The following is a 24,884-nucleotide window of genomic DNA, read 5'->3' as shown; positions in this document are numbered from 1 at the left end:
TGTCCTGCATCGGGAGGCTCAGGTGGGCACTACAATGGGAGCCGGGCTGCTATAGTATCTTTCTTTCTAGTATAGATTCTCTATAGAATCTTTCTTTATTTCTTTCTCTCTTTTTCGTTCTCATTCTCTGTTCTGTCTTTCCCTCATTTTCTCTCTCTCTCTGTTCTTTCTTTCTCTCTCTAATCTTTCTTTCTTCTTTCTCTCTCTCTGTTCTTTCTTTCCCCTCTTTCTTTTTCTTTCCTCTCTTTCTTTCTCTCTGTTCTTTCTTTCTTTTCTTTACTTCTTTCTTTCTCTCTGTCAGGACTCTAATGTCAGGACCCTGTCAGCGTCGGCAAACTGCCACGCAGGGCAGGGTGACTTACCCACACTATGGGAGAGCGCGGAGTCCAACACTGTAGTGATGGTTCAAGCAGACAGGACCTGCATCACTGAAAATAGTAAGGAGTCCCAGGACCTACAATCATGTGACTGCAGGGGGTGGGGCTCAGCATCCTACTGCTGCAGATGATGTAATGTACCTACTGCAGGGCAACTGTTGTAGAGGAGAGGAAAACGCAGGTCAGACAAGCGAGGGTTGTACATGGAGAGGGCTGTGCGGTACCAGAGGGATGAGCAGAGAATAGTCAGGTCACAGGCAGAGGGTCATACACAGAGAGATAGCGCAGTACAAGAGGGACAGGCAGAACTCGTAACAGGGACAGAACCGGATCAAAACCAAACAAGCAACAAGTTATCAGGCACAAGGCACACGTACGCACGAGGTCAACTAACTCAGCCGAGGGCAGGAGTATAACTGACACTAGACTTAGTTCAAGTGAGCATTAAATAGCCACCCTCTGCCAGAGAGAGGCAGAAACAATTAACCCCTGTCTGACCAGGATGGGCCAAAGACAAACCCCATCCTGGATCATGACACTCTCTCTGTTCTTCCTCTGTCTCTCTCTGTTCTTTCTTTCTTTCCCCTCTTTCTTTCTCTCTCTGTTCATTCTTCTTTCTCTCTCTGTTCTTCCTTTCTCTCTCGCTCTCCTTTCTTTCTCTCTCTCTGTTTTCTTTTTTCTCTCTCTGTTTTCTCTCTTCCTTAAGTGCCAGTCAGTGTGACCATAATGCCAGCCACTGTGCCCTCAGTACCAGTCAGTGTGATCAGCAGTGCTAAATGGGTGCGGTTGGGCGTGGACATGAGTGTTACTAGTTGCGAAATGGATGTGGCCGGGGCGTGGCCTAAAATTTGCAGCGCGCGCCGCTGTCTTTCTCCCTCTTTCCCTTCAAAATTTGGGAGGTATGATAAGGGCGGCTATGACCAGGGGGTCTGGTTGCCAAATGGATAGCAGTTCTGCCAGGAATTCTGTCACCGTGCGTACAAAAGGGGACAGAGCTTTGGGAGGAGTACTGTACCTAAAAGCAATAAATAGGACTAAGCTGAAATACCTGGCACAGCTGTGACTACATGTTATCTAGTTGTGTTAATCTCCTCTCACTTCTTGTAACCTACAAGTGTACAAAGATATTATATAGTCACCATGTGACTAGTAGGCCTGTGTAACTTCAAATGCCAGGACTGAATTTTAGTCCCAGTCCGGCCCTGGCTCACTCAGTGTGGATTATACCGTAATAAAAAATTTAGAACTAAGGTACTCTCTCAACAGATACCAGGTGTATATAGTATAAGTGAAAATGTAAATCTCCCTACATATTTCCGGAGTCACATACAGATAGTCAGCATGTATTTCTCCGTGATACCAGCAGGAAAGCGGTAGTGTGTGAGGAGCGTACAGCTCTATATGGTGTGGGAAATAATGAATGTTCGTTCACTGTGCAGAATAAAAGAATAAAAGTAGAAGTGCTGTGTAAAAAGCAGTCTGCACAGCAATGTCCTCACAGCAATACTGCTATAAGGCAGGCTAATAATCAGCGCTGCTGCACACAAGAAAATCCTCCCTGTCACTGGCAGGCAGCCTAATAACTAGAGCTGCTGCACACAAGAAAATCCTCCCGTCACTACACACTAACTGTACACAACAATTGCGTTCAGCACAAGCACATAAGAATTTCTGTTTACAGGCCTAAGTGTCTCCCAAATGATAAACAGCGTCAGCAACCTCTCCCTACTGTAAAGATGGGCAGAAGAAAAATGGCATTCGGCAGTGAGGGCTTTTATACACTCTCCGTATATACAGTATTTCAGGAGTCACCCTCAGACGCTCACTCAGTCAGAATGGATTTAACCGTAATCCAAAATGTTGAAAAAAGGTACTGTATCAGCAGATACCAGGTGTATCCAGTCTAGGGGTAATTGTAAATCTCTGTCTATGTTTCCAGAGTCAGACAAAGACACTCACAGGTTCAATATGGATTAGACAAGAATATAAAAAGTCAAAAAAGGGTAATGTATTACAAGCGTACAGCTGCATACAGTGTTGGGGTCATTTTAAATCTCCTTATAGTTTACCAGAGTCAGACACAAACTCTCACAAGCTCAGTATGGATTACACCAGAATATAAAAAGTAGAAAAAGGGAAATGTATTTGAAGCGTACACCAGTATACAGTGTTGGGGTACTTTTAAATCTTCGTATATATTTCAGTCTCAGTAAGCCAGTCCAGACTCTCCGCTACAGCAAACTAGATGGATACAAGTACAGATGGAAAGTCGAGTGATTGCAGAAATTTGGGAATTACTAATCATGGGAAAACCTCCTGGGAGAATTCGCAGAGGCGATGCTGACCCTCAATTACTTTGTCTGTGGAGACAGCAAAAACAGTTCTTTGTGAAGAAAGGGTTGCTGTATCGCAGTAGCGTGGATCCCATCACCGTTACTCGTCTCCATCAAATTGTGATCACAGGGAGAGATGTAGTGCCCGTCCCTGTGAAGGATTTAACTGCCCAGACTACACAGCGGTGGAGTAGGGAGAGGTAAGTATTGCAAGTGCTGTGGCCCTGAGCAAGCAGGGGAGCCCCACTCGTGGTCGGCGGTACTGGCACAGGGCCCCTCATAGTATGCCGGTGTGTCTGACGGCGAGTGGGCCCCCCCCACCGTCAGAGACATTTTATTGTACTATGGGGGCCCTGTGCCAGTGCCGTCACCCAAGAGTGGGCCCACCAACCTGTTCAGGGCAACGGCACCTGCCCGGGTGCGCCAGGTGGTGACCCCGGCCCTGGGGGGGAAGCCCAGTTAGGGAGGTTGAAAAAATGGCATATATTGATATGTAGGCTGGACATTCAGCAGCTGCAAATGAAGGAATTGGAGAAGTCCGAGGAAGAGAAGGACAAAAGTGAGCCATTTTTCTGGCAACCTATGTGTCATCAGGGGAAGGTGGGACAAAATCCTTTGAAACCCATGCATGGTTCATTTTATTGAAGGTTAGATCATCAACATTTTGGGTCGACAAACGGGTCTTTTTTTCTGTCAGGATTTATCCAGCAGCACTGAAGACTCTTTCAGATAGCACACTACCAGCAGGGTAAGCGAGCTCCTGTAAGGCATATTGTGCCAATTCTGGTCAGGTGTCCAGTTTACAGGCCTAATAGTCAAAGGGGAATGACCTGTGAGGGAGAACATCGATATGGGAAGAGAAGTAGTTTGTAACCATAGTTGACAACTATGTCTCCTGTCACTTGCAATCGAATCAGTATTACCAGTCGTGTGAGCGGTACTTGAGAAATCAGTCCACAACATGGTCATGAAACCCCTGTCTCCAACGCCACTTCAGATGTGTTCACCACGAACACCTCTTCCATTTTGCCCTCTACGGCTCGTGGGAGAACCAGCACCGGTGCTGTGTGCTGGGAATGCCTCAAACAAACGGTTTACCAGAGTTGCTTGTTTGTTAGCCAATATTATCTCTAGGTTCTCCTGTGGCATGATGTTCTGTAATTTGCCTTTATAGCATGGACCGAGGATGCTGGCCAACCAGTAGCCATCATCTTTCATCATTTTGGCAATGCGGGGGTCCCTTTTTAGGATCTGCAAGGCATAATCACACATGTGGGCCAATGTTCCAGGTGTCAATGATGCACTGCCAGTGGTGGGTGGAGGAGCACTTTCTGGCAAATCCACATCCCTCCAGTCATGCACAAATCCTGTACCTGACCTTGCCACGCCAACATTTTCTCTTGCCCCCTGAGAAGTATCCTCCTCCCCAAAATAATTATCCCCCTCATCCTCCTCTTCCTCTTCTTCCTCCACCTCGTCCAGGTAAGTTGCCCTCACTGACTGTCATCAAGGCTTCCCTCCTCCTCTTCCTCCTCCTCTGCTGCAGACGCCTGATCCTTAATGTGCATCAAAGTTTGCATGAGCAGACGCATAAGTGGGATGCTCATGCTTATGATGGCGTCGTCTGCGCTTACCAGCCATGTGCATTCCTCAAAACACTGAAGGACTTTACAGAGGTCTTTCAGCTTTGACCACTGCACACCTGACAACTCCATGTCAGCCCTCAAACTGCCTGCCTGTGTTTCCTCCCACAAATGCATTACAGCCTGCCTCTGTTCGCACAGCCTCTCAACCATGTGCATGGTGGAGCTCCACCTTGTTGCAATGTGTATGATTAGGCGGTGCTTGGGGAGGTGGAGCGATTGCTGCAGCTTCTGCATATGACTGGAGTGTACGGGCGAGCGACGGATGTGCGAGCACAGTCTTTGCACCTTATGGAGCTGGACTGTTAACTCTGTATAATTATTAAGGAAGCACTGCACCACCAGGTTCAAGGTGTGAGCCAGGCAAGGAATGTGTCTGAGATTTGCAAGGGCTATGGCTGCCACAAAATTCCGGCTGTTATCACTGACTACCTTGCCTGGCTCAAGATGTAGACTGCCCAGCCGTGACTCAGTTTGTCGCTGCAAGTAGTCGGCCAGTAACTCCGTGGAGTGTCTGTTGTCGCCCAAAGACATAATCTTTAAAGCAGCCTGCAGACGCTTACCACTAGCTGTTCGATAGTGGGACTCCTCGTGTGCAACACTGGCAGCTGCGGATGGAGAGCTCATGCGACTGCGCTCTGTGGATGAGATTTTGCTTCTGGAGGAGGAGGAGGAGGGTCGAACACCTACAGCCAACTGTTTCCTATACCGTGGGCTAGGCAGCACTATTCCACTGCCGCTGTCCCCTGTGGAGCATGCATCCACCACATTAACCCAGTGCGCAGTGATGGACACATAACGGCCCTGTCCATGCCTACTGGCCCATGCATTTGTTGTGAGGTGCACCTTTCCACTCACTGATTGTTTGAGTGCATGGACAATGCAGTCTTTCACATGCAGGTGGAGGGCAGGGATGGATTTTCGAGAAAAGAAGTGCCGACTAGGTAGGTCATAGAGTGGGACAGCATAGGCCATGAGCTCTCGGAACGCAATGCTTTCAACCAAACGGAAGGGCATCATCTCTAATGAAATAAGTTTGGCAATGTAGGCATTCAAAGCCAGTGTACGCGGATGAGAGGATGAGTACTTTCTTGTCCTACTCAGAGTGTCTGGTAGGGTGAGCTGGACTTGAGAGCTGCATATGGGGGAACTAGCGATGGACCTGACGGACTGAGAGGGGGTTGGTGATGGTGATGGTGGTGGTGGTGATGACCTAGATCCAGTCTTTCATTGCAAAAACATTGTGATTCCCTGACTGCTTTGGCCTTGCGACGACACCTCAACATTTCTTGCTGGTGGTGTGCTTATTGGTGGGATTTCAGTGGGGGGAGCAATGGAGCGTTGCTGGCTACCTTCAGTCGGAGCAGGTGCACATGTGCTACCTGAGGTTTTGTAGTCCGTCCACACTTGCAAGTGCATGGTGGTTAAATATCTAAGCATGCAACTGGTATTCAAATTTCAGAGATTTTTCCCTCGACTAAAGGTCCTTCCGCACTTCTTACAGATAACCTTTGCCTCATCAATAGGATTTTGGTCAAAAAAGTGCCACACTGCACTCTTCCTACTATGGTATAAATTTTCAGGGCTTGCACGCTGTGCTAATTTGACCGTCTGGCCAAGCTGTCCTGCAACTCTTTTGTTTTTTACAACGTTTTTGGACAGATATGGGCCTGCCAGATAACCGCTGCTGTGATGTCGATGCCTGCTGTGGATCCTTCTCTTCTGAGCTATTGCCAGCCGCACCCTCTTTCCCCAATGGATGCCAATCCGGGTTAACAACTGGGTCATCCATCACCTCCTCTTCAATTTCATCTGCACCTTCCTCTGTGTCACTGTGTAAGGTGGTATAGTATGCAGGAAGGGGCACCTGAGTTTCATCAGGGTCTGATTCTGGCTCAGTAGACTGCGAGGGAAATGTATTGCTCTGGGTCAATGTACCAGCAGAATCATCTAGCAGTGGCTGTGCATCAGTGCACTCCATGTCAGATTCATCTTGGACTGGGGAATTCAGGATTTGACTTGATAACCCAGGCATGGTATGTGAAAAGAGCTCCATGGAGTAATCTGAAGTGTGGCCTACCGCATCCTTCACTTTTGGTGGGGGTGAAGGACACAAGGAAAGGTGTTGTTCTTGACCAGAAGCCTGCACTGATGACTCAGTGCTTGCAGTTTTTGAAACTTCAGAAGAGGAGGCAATAGAGCTGGAGGCTGTTTTGGCAATGTAAGCCAAAACCTGTTCCTGATGCTCCGGCTTTAAAAGCGGTTTACCTACTCCCAGAAAAGGGAACCTTACAGGCCTTCTTGTGCCAGACGATGCTGCAGGCTCAACACCTCCTGCCTTAGCTGCTATTGTGCTTTTGGCATAACCAGCAGATGCAACACCACCACCATCAGTACCAGCTGCGCCCCCCCGCCCACATACGCGGCCTCTTACACCATACTTCCTCATGTTTGGGAAATTGTACCAAAAATACCCGCAGACATATGGTACTGTATGAGGAGCGTACAGCTCTATAAGGTGTAGGGAAAAATTTAAATCTCCGTATATATTTCCTTAGTCACAGACGCTCTCCCAGTATGTATTTGACCGTAATCCAACCAGCAATATACGGTACTGTATCAGAAGTGTACAGCTGTATACATTTTTGGGGAAAATGTCAGCCTCCGTATATTTGTTTCCGGAGTCACACACAGACGCCCTCCCAGTATGTATTTGACCGTAATCCAACCAGCAGATATACGGTACTGTATCAGAAGCGGACAGCTCTATACGGTGTATGTATGGAAAAATGAAAATCTACGTCTATTTTTTTCCGTAGTCACACACAGACGCTGTCTCAGTATGGATTTTACCGTAATCTAAACAGCAGATATACGGTACTGTATCAGAAGCGGACAGCTCTATACGGTGTATGTATGGAAAAATGGAAATGTCCGTATATGTATTTACGGACTCACACACACATGCTGTCTCTGTATAGATTTTACCGTAATCCGAACAGCAGATATACGATACTGTTTGAGAAGCGGCCAGCTCTATATGGTGTATGGAAAAATGGAAATGTCCATATATGTATTTCTGGAGTCTCACACTCAAATGCTGTCTCTGTATAGATGTGACCGTAATCCAAACAGCAGATATACGATACTGTTTGAGAAGCGGACAGCTCTATATGGTGTATGTATGGAAAATTTTAAATCTCCGTCTATTTATTTCCGGAGTCACACACACACGCTGTCTTTGTATAGATTTGACTGTAATCCAAATGGAAGATATACGATACTGTTTGAGAAGCGGACAGCTCTATATGGTGTATGGAAAAATGGAAATGTCCGTATATGTATTTCCGGAGTCTCACACACACACGCTGTCTCTGTATAGATTTGACCGTAATCCAAACAGCAGATATACGATACTCTTTGAGAAGCGGACAGCTCCATACGGTGTATGTATGGAAAATTTTAAATCTCCGTCTATTTTTTTCCGGAGTCAACAGCAGATATACGATACTGTTTGAGAAGCGGACAGCTCTATATGGTGTATGGAAAAATGGAAAGGTTGTATATATATTTACGGACTCACACACACGCTGTCTCTGTATAGATTTGACCGTAATCCAAACAGCAGATATATGATACTGTTTGAGAAGCGGACAGCTCTATACGGTGTATGTATGGAAAAATGTAAATCTCCGTCTATTTTTTTCCAGAATCACACACAGATAGCATGTATTTGTCCGTGATACCAGCCGGTACACTTTAGTGTGTGAGGAGCGTACACGGTGTGTGAAAAAATGAATGCTCGGTAACTGTGCAGAAAAAAAAAATAAAAGTATTTTTGCTTTGAAAAAAGCAGTCTGCAAAGCAGTGTGCACACAGCAATGCAGCTATCAGGTAGCTTAATAAGGCAGCCTAATAACCACCAGCGCTGCTGCACACAAAAAAATCCTCCCCTGTCACTGCACACTAACTGTACAGTGAAAATCGCTATCAGCAGAAGCACAGATTTTTTTTTTTCTTTCCTGCCTAACACTCTCCCTAATGAGAATGAGCGGCAGCAACCTCTTCCTATGCTAAGATCGGCAGAAGTAAAATGGCGTTCGGCGGTCAGTGCTTTTATAGCCACTGTGGCGCCACACAAAGCAAGCCAATCACTTGAATGCCCTTCTCTAAGATGGTGGTGGCCGCTGCCCATGTCATCGCATTGCCCAACAGTGTGCGTCCTTGATCATTGGCTGAGAAAAGGCGCTGGAAGCATTATGGGAAACGCGACTTTGGCGCTCGGGTCGGCGACCACATGGCCGATCTCACGCTATGGTCCGGTTTCGATCAGCGAAACCCGACTTTAGCGAAAGTCGGCGACTTTTGAATTTGACCGACCCGTTTCGCTCAACTCTACTTATGACCATGTGATATTTCAGTTTTTGTTTTTTAATAAATTTGCAAAAATTTCTACATTTATGTGTTTTTTACAGTCAAGATGGGGGGCAGAGTGTAAATTAATAAGAAAAGAAAGATCTTTTTTGAATTTACCAAATGGCTGCAATGAAACAAAAAGCGAAAAATTTAAAGGGGTCTGAATCCTTTCCGTACCCATTGTACAAGAGAAAAAATATGATACAAATATAAATATATTAGCTATGAACCCGTTCTACACTCGGGTGGCTGGCATTTTTATTGGTATATGCTCTCCCATCTTGGTATTTGCTGCACCCCTCATCCCTTTCCTGGTATGTAAGTTACCCTCACCCCCCAATCCTGGTATGCATGGTACCCCCTTATCCATATCGTGGTATGCATGGTACCCCCTCATACCTATTGTGATATGCATGGTGCCCTCACTCCCCAATCCTGGTATGCATGGTCCTCTCACCCCTCAATCCTGGTATGCATGGTCCCCTCACTCACCTATCCTGGTATGCATGGTCCCCTCACCCCCCTATCCTGGTATGCATGGTCCACTCACCCCCCTATCCTGGTATGCATGGTGCCCTCACCCCCCTATCCTGGTATGCATGGTCCCCTCACCCCCCTATCCTGGTATGCATGGTCCTCTCACCCCCCTATCCTGGTATGCATGGCCCTCTCACTCCCCTATCCTGGTATGCATGATCCCCTCACCCCCCTTTCCTGGTATGCATGGTCCCCTCACCCCCCTTTCCTGGTATGCATGGTCCTCTCACCCCCCCAATCCTGGTATGCATGGTCCCATCACCCCCCTATCCTGGTATGCATGGCCCTCTCACCCCCCTATCCTGGTATGCATGGTCCCCTCACCCCCCTTTCGTGGTATGCATGGTCCCCTCACCCCCCAATCCTGATATGAATGGTCCCCCTCAACCCTATTAAACTGCACACATTGAAAAAAACATTTATACTCACCTTTCTTCCCTGTGTCCAGCGCTGTCCTGTTCTGGGAGTGTTGTGGTGCCGGACTCGGCGCCTGCGCAGTCCTCGATTTCCACCACCATGTTCTTGAAAACACACTGCAGTGTGACTTCAAGAAAATGGCGGCGGTAAGCACCGACTGCACAGGCATGGATTCATGTCTGGAGTGGGCGCGTTGTGGTGCCGGACTCAGCGCCTGCACAGTCCTCGTTTTCCGCCGCCATGTTCTTGAAGACGCACTGCAGTTTGTGTTCAACAAAATGGTGGCGGTAAGCGTGGACTGCGCAGGCAACAATTCCGGCGCTATAACACACCCACTGCAGACACTTGAAGATGCAAGACCCCGCCGGCAACAGCAACACCGGGTTCGGTAAGGTGTTTCAGAGATGGCGGTATGCGTTCAGTGCTTATGCATACCACGATCTCCTGAGGGGATGCATCACTCAGGGGGATGCGTCACTCTGGGTCCAGACTGCACTTGCGCAGTCTATAAAGGCTTCAGCCAGAGTGACGCTCCCCCGGTTATCTAATATATAAAGCTCCAGTGTGCGTATGTATGTGTGTATGTATGTGTGTATGTCCGGGATAGGCATCCACACCGTCGCAGCTACAGCCACAAAATTTGGCACAGTCACACGTCTGGACCCCGAGAGTGTCCTAAGCTATGTTGTGAGGTGAAATTTTAACCCCGCGCATTCCAATTCATCAAACAATTTTGCCCCTTTCTACATACTGGGGAAAAAGTGTGTGCGCGTCAAGCCCCGCCCCTCATTATGATGTCACAATGGTTGCCATGGCGACACTGATGTCATCATAGGTTGCAAGCCCTGCCGCCGCTCATTATGATGTCATAATGGTTGACTATGGGATGGGGGATGTGTGATGGGTATATGGGCACTGGACTATGGGATGGAGGATATGTATGACAGGTATATGGGCATGGGACTATGGGATGGAGGATGTGTGATGGGTATATGGGCACTGGACTATGGGATGGAGGATATGTATGACGGGTATATGGGCACGGGACTATGGGATGGCGGATATGTCACCATATACCCATCATACATATCCACCATCCCATAGGCCCGTGCCCATATACCCATCACACATCCTTCATCTCATAGTCCCATGCCCCTATACTCATCATATATATCCTCCATCCCATAGTCCGGTGCCCATATACCCATCATACATTTTCGCCATCCCATAGTCGAGTGCCCATATACCCCTCACACATCCTTCATCTCATAGTCCCTTGCCCATATACCCATCATACATATCCGCCATCCCATAGTCCTGTGCCCATACACCCGTCATACATACTGTTTCCCCAGTATGCAAATAGGGGCATTATGACATCATAATGAGGGGCGGGGCTTGACGCGCACACACTTTTTCCCCAGTATGTAGATAGGGGCAAAATTGTTTGATGAATTGGAACGCGCGGGGTTAAAATTTTGCCTCACAACATAGCTTAGGACACTCTGGGGGTCCAGACGTGTGACTGTGCCAAGTTTTGTGGCTGTAGCTGCGACGGTGCGGATGCCTATCCCGGACATACACACACATACATACACACTGTGAGGTGCCAAGGGGAGAGGTACTAGAAAACAGGTATGTTTCTCCCCGTTTCATTTCATATGTCTCCCTGTACTGATGATGAAGCCAGTTTATTTCACTGTAATCCAGTCCTGGTTTCCTTAGTGATCAGCATGGAAAGGACTGGTAGTTCCCCCTCCACTAATTCAATACAGGTTTTGGTTTCCTGACTGGTCCAGCTGATATAATCAGGAGGAGCTGGGATCTCTCAGTCTATCTCGTCTGCTGAGCTGGGAGCTGACACAGTAAGATAACATGGACTTGTTTGCTGTTATATAGGTTTATTTTGTAGTTAGCCTGCTATTGTTAGTTAGTGGCCAGACGGCCTTAGACGTTTTATTTCATGTTTGGCAAGTGTAACATTGGATAACAAGTGTGCACAATAAAGATGCCGTGTCCATATTGCTAGTCTGCTGAAGTGACTTCATAGCCACACGCTTGTGCCAAAGCAAAGATCCCCAGCTGAGCTATCTATTCCCCACAAATGGTGTTTCGAATGCGGGCACTTGTGGCTGCTGGACTGTGACTGCAGAGAAAACGCTGTGTATGTCCTGGCTGAAAGCTTCTGCGCTTTTGAAGAGCCCAGAGTCCAGTAATATGGAGGAACTAGTGAAGCAGTTATTGCAAGCAAATGTGCAGCAACAGCAGACTAATACTTGCTTCCAGAAGGCTCTGGAGCAGCAACACCAGATGCAGCAAGAGCAGTTGGAAGCAATAAAACAGGCCTTGGTTCGGCAACCCCGAGATGAGGGAGACCGTGCACAAAGCGCTGCTAGTGCGCAGAAAGCCGTACAGAAGACTTTGCTTAAAATGACCGCAGACGACGATGTGGAAGCATACCTCACCGTGTTTGAACGTATTGCAGAACGTGAGCACTTACCACTGGACAGATGGGCTGAGGTAGTTGCTCCATTTCTGAGCGGAGATCCACAAAAAGCCTATTACGATCTGAGTGGAGCGGATGCTATGGACTATATCAAACTCAAAGGCGAAATCCTGGCAAGGCTGGGAGTAAACACGTATGTACGTGCACAGAGGGTGCATTTATGGAATTTTGTGGAGCATCAGCCAGCCCGCTCACAAATGCATGATCTCATCCATCTAGTAAAAAAATGGCTGCAACCGGAGGCTTTAACGTCCGCACAGATGGTGGAGCGTGTTGTTCTAGACAAGTACCTGCGGTCCTTACCCGCTAAGATCCAGAGGTGGGTTGGACAGGGTGACCCAACTACCGCTGACCAGTTGGTGAATATGGTCGAACGCTACAATGCTTCTGAAAGCCTACTCCAAGGGACGTTAGCACCCCACTGGCCCCCCAAGAAATCGCTGGAGAGTCCTGCGAAACCTACTCCATCTTCAAAAGAAGAGAACGTCACGATGAAGGGTAGCAGACCTACAAAGGACTATGGAGGTGGTACGGGCTCACATCAAGCCAGCAGACCTCGTCTGGGATCTCCATCGAGGAGACAAGGGCCTATACAATGTTGGCGATGTCGCGGGCTTGGCCATGTAGCAGCTAACTGCCCAATGACTACAGAGCCAATGGACTGTAATGCTATGAGGCGTCTTTCATTATATGTGCAGTCAGTCTGTGTGGCGGAGACCCTCACGGGAAATGAACAACACGTGTGCCATGTCGAGGTTGACGGTTATAGTGTGAATGCCGTCTTGGATTCCGGCAGTCAAGTAACTTTGGTACATGCCAGTTTGGTGGACTCTAGCGCCCTAACGAACTTAACCGTGGGCATTAGTTGCATCCATGGGGATACTAAGAACTACCCCACTGCCTGGGTTACTCTTGCCACGCCAGTAGGGACGAAAAGACATCAGGCGGCAGTCATAAAGTCTATGGGACACAGTGTAATCCTGGGGAGAGACTTTCCCTTATTTTGGGACTTGTGGAACTTCAAAAGTGGCATGAACCCTCTAGTTGAAGACGGTGCTCCGGAGCTAGCCCCTGAACCATTGCAGCAAGACGACGGAGAACTCATCTCAGAGGAAGTACTAGAATCTGTGGACTCTCCTCTGGCTGTGTATGCAGGCGAGGCAGACCAGCTAGAGGATGTTTTAGAAATGCCTGACCTTGAGGTGGCCCGTGGTAAGTTCGGGACCGCTCAGCACCAGGATCCCACTCTAGCAAGGGCGTGGGAAAACATAAAGGTCTCCGAGGGAAGACCATTGTACCCAGGGGCTCAAAACGAGTTCCCACACGTGGCGGTGCAGCAGGATATGTTGTATCACATAGACAAGGTGCGAGGGGTGGTGGTAGAACAACTAGTGGTACCTAAGTCCTTTCGCCAGGTAGTTTTGGAGTTGGCACATAAACATCCCTTGGGAGGACACCTGGCGGTAGAAAAGACAAAACACCGTATTCTGCAACGTTTCTTTTGGCCGGGTCTAGTGGGAGACGTGACCCAGTACTGTCGGTCATGTCCTACGTGTCAATTGACCGCACCTATGTCACATTTTAGAAGCCCCTTAGTGCCCTTACCAATAATAGAGGTGCCCTTCGAGAGGATAGCAATGGATATAGTCGGTCCATTAGTTAAATCTGCCAGGGGTCATCAGTACATTTTGGTAGTATTGGATTACGCCACGCGTTATCCCGAAGCAGTGCCCTTGCGGAATGCCAATGCGAAATCAATTTCAAAGGAGCTGGTTAATATGTTTTCCCGCACTGGCATTCCGAAAGAGATACTTACGGATCAAGGGACCCCCTTTATGTCTCGTATACTTAAGGATTTATGTAAACTGCTAAAAATCTCCCATTTGCGTACCTCAGTATATCACCCTCAGACTGATGGTTTGGTGGAGCGCTTTAACAAAACCCTAAAGGGAATGTTGAAAAGGGTGGTGGATAAGGACGGGAGAGATTGGGATGCCCTACTACCATACCTCCTGTTCGCTATACGTGAGGTACCCCAATCCTCCACAGGCTTTTCACCTTTTGAGTTGGTTTATGGGCGGTGTCCTAGAGGCCTGTTAGATATTGCCAAAGAGACTTGGGAACAAGAGGTAACTCCTTATCGCAGTGTAATTGAACACATAACACTTATGCAGGACCGAATTGCAGCAGTTATGCCAATAGTTAAAGAGTGTTTAGAGCGCGCACAACATGCCCAAAGCACGGTATACAACCGAGCGGCAAAAACACGAGTCTTTCAACCCAGAAACAGGGTGTTGGTATTGGTGCCTACCATAGAGAATAAATTTCTTGCGAAATGGCAGGGACCATACGAAGTGCTGGAACGAGTAGGTGAAGTAAATTATAAGATACACCAACCAGACAAGAGAAAGCCCGAACAAATATACCACATAAACTTGCTTAAGGCCTGGCGGGACTGGGAGAGTCTTGTGGCAGGAGCTGCCCTTGAGGATGGGCCTCGAGGGGCACCACCTTCTAAGGTAAAGGACCCCCAGGTAGCTCCGCCAGAAGTGGGTATTGCAGACACGCTATCCGAAAGGCAAAAACGAGAGACCAGGGAGTTCATACAGAGGAACGCAGATATTTTCTCGGAACTTCCTGGCCGGACTCACCTAATTAAACATGACATTATTACTGATCCACAGGCGCGGGTACGGCTTAAACCATATCGAATTCCGGAGGCTCGGAGACAAGCCATTGCCCAGGAAGTGAAGAAGATGTTAGAGCTCGGGGTCATTGAGGAGTCCCGGAGTGATTGGGCTAGCCCTATCGTACTGGTGCCCAAACCCGATGGGACTATCCGATTTTGTAACGATTTTCGGAAAGTAAACGAAGTATCGAAATTCGATGCCTACCCGATGCCAAGAGTCGATGAACTGATAGAGAGACTGGGTTCGGCTAGGTACATATCTACTATTGACTTAACAAAAGGTTATTGGCAGATTCCCCTCACGGAATCAGCCAAAGAGAAAACTGCCTTTGTTACGCCCCAGGGATTATTCCAGTACCGAGATATGCCATTTGGGTTGCATGGTGCCGCAGCCACCTTCCAACGTCTAATGGATATTGTCCTAAAACCCCATGGCCAGTATGCATCTGCATACTTGGACGACATTATTATCTTTAGCAATGACTGGGACACACATTTGTCAAAAGTACAAGCCGTCTTAGACTCCTTAAAAACAGCTGGGATGACTGCCAATCCCAAGAAATGTACGTTGGGATTGGAAGAGGCTCGCTATCTGGGATATAGCATAGGGAGAGGCGTCGTGAAGCCTCAAGCCAATAAAGTGGATGCTATTCAAAATTGGCCACGACCGGTAACCAAAAAACAGGTTGGAGCTTTTTTAGGGATCGTTGGTTATTATAGGCGGTTCATCAAACATTTTGCGACCATCGCAGCTCCTCTCACAGATCTTACTAAGGGGTCGAAATCTGTCACAATAAAGTGGAACGCAGAAGCAGAGGAGGCCTTTCAGCGATTGAAAACAGTCCTCTGTGACCAACCAGTGTTGGTTGCACCAGACTTTAAACAGGAGTTTATTGTCCAAACAGACGCCTCTGGGGTGGGCCTCGGCGCGGTTTTGTCTCAAGAAGTAAATGGCGAGGAACACCCAGTGGCCTATCTAAGCAGAAAGCTTACGAGAGCAGAAAAGAACTACAGTGTAGTTGAGCGGGAAGCCCTGGCTGTGAAATGGGCCCTGTGCACCTTGCGCTATTATTTACTAGGTCGCCAGTTTAGGCTAGTGACAGACCATTCGCCCCTAACGTGGATGTCCCGGGCAAAAGAAGGCAATGCACGGGTGACACGCTGGTTCTTAGCATTACAAGGGTTTAAATTTTCCGTTGAGCACAGGGCGGGCACAGCGCACAGAAATGCAGATGCGTTGTCTAGAACGCACTGCTTGGTGACTCGTCGTGTCCGACCCCACGGGCTCGAACAGAGGAGGGGGGTGTGTGAGGTGCCAAGGGGAGAGGTACTAGAAAACAGGTATGTTTCTCCCCGTTTCATTTCATATGTCTCCCTGTACTGATGATGAAGCCAGTTTATTTCACTGTAATCCAGTCCTGGTTTCCTTAGTGATCAGCATGGAAAGGACTGGTAGTTCCCCCTCCACTAATTCAATACAGGTTTTGGTTTCCTGACTGGTCCAGCTGATATAATCAGGAGGAGCTGGGATCTCTCAGTCTATCATCTGCTGAGCTGGGAGCTGACACAGTAAGATAACATGGACTTGTTTGCTGTTATATAGGTTTATTTTGTAGTTAGCCTGCTATTGTTAGTTAGTGGCCAGACGGCCTTAGACGTTTTATTTCATGTTTGGCATGTGTAACATTGGATAACAAGTGTGCACAATAAAGATGCCGTGTCCATATTGCTAGTCTGCTGAAGTGACTTCATAGCCACACGCTTGTGCCAAAGCAAAGATCACCAGCTGAGCTATCTATTCCCCACAACACATACATACATACATACATACACAGCTTTATATATTAGATATATACACTGTATATATGTTAAATATTAATAATCCGTTAATTTCTTATAAGACCCAGTTCTGTAGAATGCTTTAGCTTACATGACATAGGCTATTTTTAAGCTTGGCTCATGGTAGAAAGACAGCTCCATATATGTAGAGACCACGTGCTTTAGGAGACATATATAATTCATGGCTAACTGTAGAGGTCGCTCCTCTTCTTCCCTCACCATCATGAGAGACAGACGCAAGATGACATGACATAACAGCTGGTATATTACTTGACGGCGATGTGAGAAGCCGAACTGAGACACAGCAGCCATTTGCTATTCAGGATCTCGGAGAGAAGAAGAATACATGTTGCTTTTGCCATGTGGGATCTCAGAACATGATCTAATGGACAATTTCTCTTTCACCTATTTTTATTCACCTGTTTTTCTGTAATAACCTTTCTTTGATGGAAGAAACCAAATAAACCACTATATTTTTATCTGGTAACTAGTCCTGAGTATTTTACAGGATATGCATTATTTTACATTGGAGAGCCAGCCAGATCTGAATTTTTGTACTTTTTTGCGGATTTCCCTCAACTTGCACACACGGGGGATTGGACTTTGCTAACGTCAAATCATATGTGCAAGTTATCGGGAATTCCACTACTTACAAGAATCACATAGAACCTAGAAGTAAGAAGTACCAGATAGATTGAGAAGTACTACAAGTGCCAAAAGTACCAGACCTAAGCCAGACGTGTGAAGACAGGAACCCAGCGTTGTCCATCAAAGGAGCTGAGACATTTCAAGGTAAGATAAAATGGATGTCATTAATTGTCTTGCTAAGCAGAGTAAATTGAAATTTAAGTCTGTAGACAATTCTAATTCAGAAGTTTTATGGTTAAGTTTATATGCCGAGTGTGAACTCGAGAATCAGAGGTTAGATTCTAAGTTTTTCAATAGAGAAAGAGAGAAATTAAAAAATATTCTACAGATGGTAGATATATTTCATAGATCTGTGTCAGAGAAATCTAAAAATGATTGTGTAGAGGATAGTGATATTCCCGAGATTCACTGTAATGTGGAGAAACAGTTACAAGTAGTAGCAGCTATTGAAGGTGACCTTGCAGACGTGGAACAAGATGGAGAAGTAGGAGGAGACTTCAGAACTGACGTAGAGGACGTACAAGGGAAAGACGTACCACTAAAAATAGAAGACTCACAGGCCCAAATCCGAAGTAGCGTGAGGAAGAATTTGATAAAAATATGCCAAATAATTCCTGCTTATGACAACAAAATAGATGTTTGTAGAAACTCTGAGATCTTTGAAAGTTGTTCTGGTAACTTTGATTTATCTAATGAGGAGAAGAATCAGTTGTTCAAAATGTGGATCCCTGTAAATTTTGCTAGGAGATTGTCTTTAAAGTTATCTGGTGAGACACATGAGAATTTAACTGATAAGGACAGATTAAAAATTCTCATTTTTTGTTCATCAAATGAAAATCATCCAGATATTGATATTCTTCAAAAATTAAGGATTGGTCGGAAGGAATGTATTTTTACGTTCATGTCCATATATGAACGTTTGTATAGAATGCTGAGTGAGAATGTCAAAACACCGTCCCTCATAAGGAGTTTTGTAAGCAAATTTTGGTTTCTAAATCCTGCATCTCGTGTTATTGCGTCACAAAAAGATTCTTTGTTTGAATGTGCGCAATTCCTTGATTTTGCCAGAAAACACGAGAATCGTGAGAGGAAAGTAAATTGTGCTAATTTTGTAAAGACAGGCAGAGTAAAATCTTATCAGAAGCCTGTATTAGCAAAGCCTTCTAAAATGAGATTTCCCCAAAATCAAATCTACGAAGAAAGAAAAAGAAAATCACATGTTTGTTATAAACCATATGGAATGATGCAAAAGAACACCGAAAAGACACAAATTGAATTAAGAAAAATGATGAGTTCTGATTTTCTTTCTGTAACAAAGATGGCCGAATTTAACAGACAGAAACAGGTGGTGAGTGACATCATGGCCTGTAAACTGAATACTCTGCTCCAAGAATCTATCAGCTTTAAAATGGCAAGAACCTTTCAGGATATTTTTTGCAGAGAAATAAGTATGGGTGTAGGAATTGGTTAGAAAAAGTAATATATATATTGTGTAACAGTGTTATACAATTAGTGAGTTATATGTAATTATTTTATAGAGTATAATCCTGTAGTTTTATGGTTTGTGGATATATACATAGTCATACAGTATATATAGAGTGTTTGTAGAAGTAGAAATAGTAGAACTGTATTTTTTAATGAAAATTAAAATCTACATCAGTAATAATATTTAGAATATGAATATGATATTAACCTTATTTTTTATGTTTCCTTAGAATTTTCATTTCAAAGCAGGACTTAATCGAGAAAAATTCTCTTCCAAGGATTTATGCCTTTATTTACACAGGAAGTTGCAATATTGCATGATTTTATATATCTAACCCTTAAAAGGAAATAACCAATTGCTTTTTAAAATGTTCTGGGTGTGTGCTTTTTTACTGCATGGTTTGAATGACAACCACAGCAGGGGAATTTGAACCTTGTTCTAATAATACAAGTATACCAGTATACTATGTCCCTGTTCCTTAGGAAAAGAATTTTAAAGGGGGTCTCAACTTTTGCAAAGCAATGGAATTTTTTTCCAGGCCTAAATGTCAAGTATAGCTATACATATATTTATGTCATGTGTATTTGGGGAATATTCAAAGAAATATTAAGAGACTAAATTGAAATAGTTTACAATGCATTGATAATTAGGATAATTTGGGTTAAAATACGTGTATTCATCACACTTTCATATGTGAGGTATTTGGTTTAAACTTAATATGTGACACAGTCTGAGTGACAGTGACTGAGTGTATGAGCAGCTGCTGAGCGAGTAATGTGATATGTTTGTGAGACCTCAGGATCCTGAATGCATGAAAAAAAAAAAAAAAAAACCCCAAAGCTTTTATCTTTAGGAAATTATTAGAATATTAAGATACATAATGAAATATTATCTATACAAACATATATTTCTATATTTCTATAGTAATTATTATTTCTTGATTTAGTTAATTGTGGATAAGTGCAATCGCACAACAAAATAGAAAATAGTTTAGGAAGAAAATCTATTCTTTCCTTATCAGCTTTAGCTCTTTTAAACAGGCACCAGCACAGAGTCTGGTATTCACCAGCTGCATCTGGGAATAGTGGACCTTCCTTCTCTGTCCAAGTGTGTTAATCTTAAACTACATTTAAATTAATTTTTCCAAAGGATAATTTTATGATATTCAAATTAATTTTGATGGTTACACATCTTCAGACAAATAATGGTATAAGCAAGTATAAATTCACATAATTTATACATTAATTATTTTTAATTTTGGTTTTGATAAATGAATTATTTCATGAAACAATATTTTTTGGTATTAAGGGGGAAATATGTTTTTTATCCTGACTACATAATCACATTTGATTAATACTTCTTCTTCACACATTTTAATAGGAAAAAATATTAATAAGGTACAATGGTATAAGTATTGGGTATAATAACAAGTATTATAAAGAGTCATTTCTTTACACTAAGAGGAATTACATGCAAAGTTGCATAATTTGAAGACATAACTACTCTGCATCAACATAAAGGCCTTATTCTTATTTTTATTTTTATTCTTATTTTTCATTATTTTTAATTCTTTCACCAATATTTAGTAAAGTAATATCTACTGAGAATATTGCTTCATTAAATATAGCAATTATATGGTTCTATTACTAAGAAAATGTTTCACTTCTGAGTTATATGCAACAATTCTTTTATTCATTCATTCGCTCACTCATATATTCTTATTTTGGTTCATGGCTATACATTCCTACATATTATTAGTATAATAAATATATTCCTTATTAATAAAGATGAAAACACTGGTTACATAAAACACAGTGACACCTATGGGTTGAAAAAGGTAATTACACCTATGACATAAAAATGTTCTATCACATGAAAAAAATGGATAATAATGTATTATCACTTATTATTGGTTTATTATTTCAAATATTGAAATCCATATACAGTACAAATTCTGATAATAATTATATGGATATTACTGATTGCTATGGTACGCTGTGATATTATGGGATAGGGAAATTACCAGATTTGGTATAGAATAGGGAATGAAGACTTCAAGCAAGATACTGAAATTATGTTAATAAAGACTTTTCACATTTCTAAACTTCATTGATTTTTATCAGTTGCAAGAAGAAGAATGCCGCGATCCAGAAATCCCAGAAGGTAACAAAGCTGTGATTACTGAGTAATAGACTGTGTTAATTACAAATGCAGTATCCACCACTGACAGTCACAAGTGCAGTATCCACCACCGACAGTCACAATTAAAGTGTCTAACCTGACAACCAGAGGACGATGATCCTATGATGCTGAGATGAACTGTGTTATCACGTTCTTATCAAGTTCCAGAGGTTTTCAATCACCTGTAAAGCTTTGATGTAAGGCTGGTGAACAATAAGGTAATTGTCGGGAGGCTACAACCCTGACATATGTCCTGTGCATTAGGACAAGGACTGGTTATGGTGCTATGTTTAGCAAGGAAGAGTCATTTTAACCCTTGCTTTGCTGACCAAAGACGTCACACCTGTTCAAAGACCAGTACCGATGGAGGATTCCAGAATATCCAAGGCGAGCCAATATAAGCCCAGGTTTTTAAAGATGACACTGCACAGATATTAAAGCTGCATTTCATCTATAGACTTTGTTTCTTATCAACATTTGAATTTATGGACTTTGATTTGATACACCACACAATTCCTACAACATCTATATGCTATAAGAAAACTGTATTTTTAAAAGAACCAAGAAGAAGACAGAAGACATCAAAATGAAGACCAGATGACACCAGATGATGATGACTGGACCTGAGATGCTTCAATTTAGACTTAGGGAAGTATAATTATACATATTTTATATGAATATTGTTCACGGCTTACCATAACATGAATTCACATCAATTATGTCATTGAGTACTTATAACGGTAATCTGATATTATTATTATTATTATTATTATTGATATTAAATTATTTTGTCAAAGAAGAAGAAAAGAAGAAAGAAGATCTTGTTATATTTGAGGGTTCCAATTAATGTCTGTCTCCCTCAAAAGGGGGAATTGTTAAATATTAATAATCCGTTAATTTCTTATAAGACCCAGTTCTGTAGAATGCTTTAGCTTACATGACATAGGCTATTTTTAAGCTTGGCTCATGGTAGAAAGACAGCTCCATATATGTAGAGACCACGTGCTTTAGGAGACATATATAATTCATGGCTAACTGTAGAGGTCGCTCCTCTTCTTCCCTCACCATCATGAGAGACAGACGCAAGATGACATGACATAACAGCTGGTATATTACTTGACGGCGATGTGAGAAGCCGAACTGAGACACAGCAGCCATTTGCTATTCAGGATCTCGGAGAGAAGAAGAATACATGTTGCTTTTGCCATGTGGGATCTCAGAACATGATCTAATGGACAATTTCTCTTTCACCTATTTTTATTCACCTGTTTTTCTGTAATAACCTTTCTTTGATGGAAGAAACCAAATAAACCACTATATTTTTATCTGGTAACTAGTCCTGAGTATTTTACAGGATATGCATTATTTTACAATATATATATATATATATATATATATATATACTAGCTGAAGAGCCCGGTGCTGCCCGGGCATAGTAACTAACTGTGGTTAGTTATAACAAATTATAATTATCCTCCATCCCATAGTCCCGTGCCCATATACCCATCATACATATCTACGATCCCATAGGCCCGTGCCGATATACCTATCATACATATCCTCCATCCCATAGTCGAGTGTCCATATACCCATCATACATCCTCCATCCCATAGTCCCATGCCCATATACCCATCATACATATCCGCCATCCCATAGTCCCGTGCCCATATACCCGTCATACATATCCTCCATCCCATAGTCCAGTGCCCATATACCCATCACACATCCTCCATCCCATAGTCAACCTATGATGACATCACCGTCACCATGGCAACCATTAAGACATCATAATGAGGGGCGGGGCTTCATAAACACACGCTTTTTCCCCATTATGTAGATAGGGGCAAAATTGTTTGGTGAATTGGAACGTGCGGGGTTAAAATTTTGCCTCACAACATAGCCTAGGACGCTCTCGGGGTCCAGATGTGTGACTGTGCCAAATTTTGTGGCTGTAGCTGCGACGGTGCAGATACCAATCCCGGACATACACACACACATACATACACACACACATACATACATACACACTCACATTGAGCTTTATATATTAGATTGTATTTTGTCTCTTGTATGCATGTACAGTATGTACATTTTGATACAGGAAAGATGTATATCTTTGTACTGTGTTAGCCAAAGCGGCGTGAAAGTGCAATAAGGACTGCGCTTGCTTCTGGTGGAGTACAAGGTTCTTTATTCAGCCAACGCGTTTCCTGAGCCTACTGGCTCACTTCATCAGGGCAGATTACATTGAAAGATGGTGAAACATTCTTATAGAGAAAAAATGGCGCCAATACAGGGTTAAATGACATCAGCAAAGGTCAAAGAAAAAAAAAAAAAAAAACTCAAAAACAATGAAATTTTATTAACATAAAAACACCACAATAAAAGTGTATTAAAATGAGAAAAAATATATAAAATTATGCAAAAATAAAAATAAAACAGAGTGCTATGGATCACGGGGTAAAAAGTGGCTAAGGTAATGGAAAAAAAGGTGGGGAGGGGTGAGACCTCAAGGAGTATTAGAACCTGGCTCATGAAGTGCAGATGTATGCTGTAAAGTGCAAGTACCAGGTATTAGTCCACTAAACCATTGGATTTAGCTGGAGTGGTTTAAGAAAGAATTTAAGAAATTATTTGTTTTATAGAAATCAAAATTCAGCAAAATAACTTGAAGTGGTATTAGAACCTGACTAATAAAGTGCAAGTGCAGGTTGTAAAGTACGAGGTATTAATCCACTGAACCATTAGAATAAACAGAAGTGGTTTGAAGAACATAAAAGGAATTGTTTGTCAATTTATTTTATAGGAATCAAAATTCAAAAAAAACAAAAAAAAAAAACAACTTCAAATGGTATTAGGACCTGGCTCATAGCAGGCTATAAGGTGCAATTACAAGGTATTAGTCCACTCGACTATAAGACTGTAATGATGTTTTTTGTATGTATTAGTACATTATACCATTAGACTTAAATGATGTTTTTTGTAAAGAAATTGTCTTTTCATTTTATTTTGTAGAGAGAAAATCAAAATCGGACATCAGAGAAAAAAAAACAAAAAAAAAAACATAAAATTGGGTAAAATGTAATAAAAGTGTATGAAAATCACAATAAGGATAAAATCAAATAAAAGCATCATTGATTATATTGAGGCCATAGGGGCCAATTGTCTTCAATTTATAGATCCAATAGACCTCTTTTCTGTTTAATGCTTGGGTTCTATTGGAAACGTGTTCAGGGATGTGTTCTATAGGAAAAATGATGGCTTTAGAGAGATCTCTTTGGTGAAATGAATCAAAGTGTCGTGACAGACCATGTTGTTGATACCCAGTTTTAGTGTTGTGTCTATGAGAATTCATTCTACAGTGAAGGGGTTGTGTGGTTCTCCCAACATATAATTTAGGACAAGGACACAGGATAACATAGATAACAAAGGCAGACACACAGGACAGGTGATTAGTGATGGTGAATTTTTCTGAGGTGAATGGATGTGAAAAGATGAAGGTATTATGGGCAATATTGCTGCAAAAGCTACACCTGGGTCTCTGGCATCTAAAAATGCCTGGTGTCAAGCCGGTATGATTGTCGGGAGTACATTGGCTCAATCTGCTAGGGGCCAGATGATTTTTTAGTGATCTGGCCTTCCTAAATGTAACAGTAGGTTTGTCAGGCAAAACTTTATTAAGTACAGGATCTTTTTGGATAATGTACCATAGGTCCCCTAGTATATTTTTAATCTCCTTATGTTGGGAGTTGTAGGTAGTAATAAAATTGGCCTGATAGTTAGCATGTGTATCTTTTTCTTTAGATCTCCC

Source organism: Dendrobates tinctorius, unplaced genomic scaffold (assembly GCF_039654945.1).
Source record: "Dendrobates tinctorius isolate UK_male_01 unplaced genomic scaffold, ASM3965494v1 ptg000048l, whole genome shotgun sequence".
Classification (NCBI taxonomy): domain Eukaryota; kingdom Metazoa; phylum Chordata; class Amphibia; order Anura; family Dendrobatidae; genus Dendrobates; species Dendrobates tinctorius.
The sequence above is the reverse complement of the archived record's forward strand: the minus strand, read 5'-3'. Positions refer to the sequence as shown.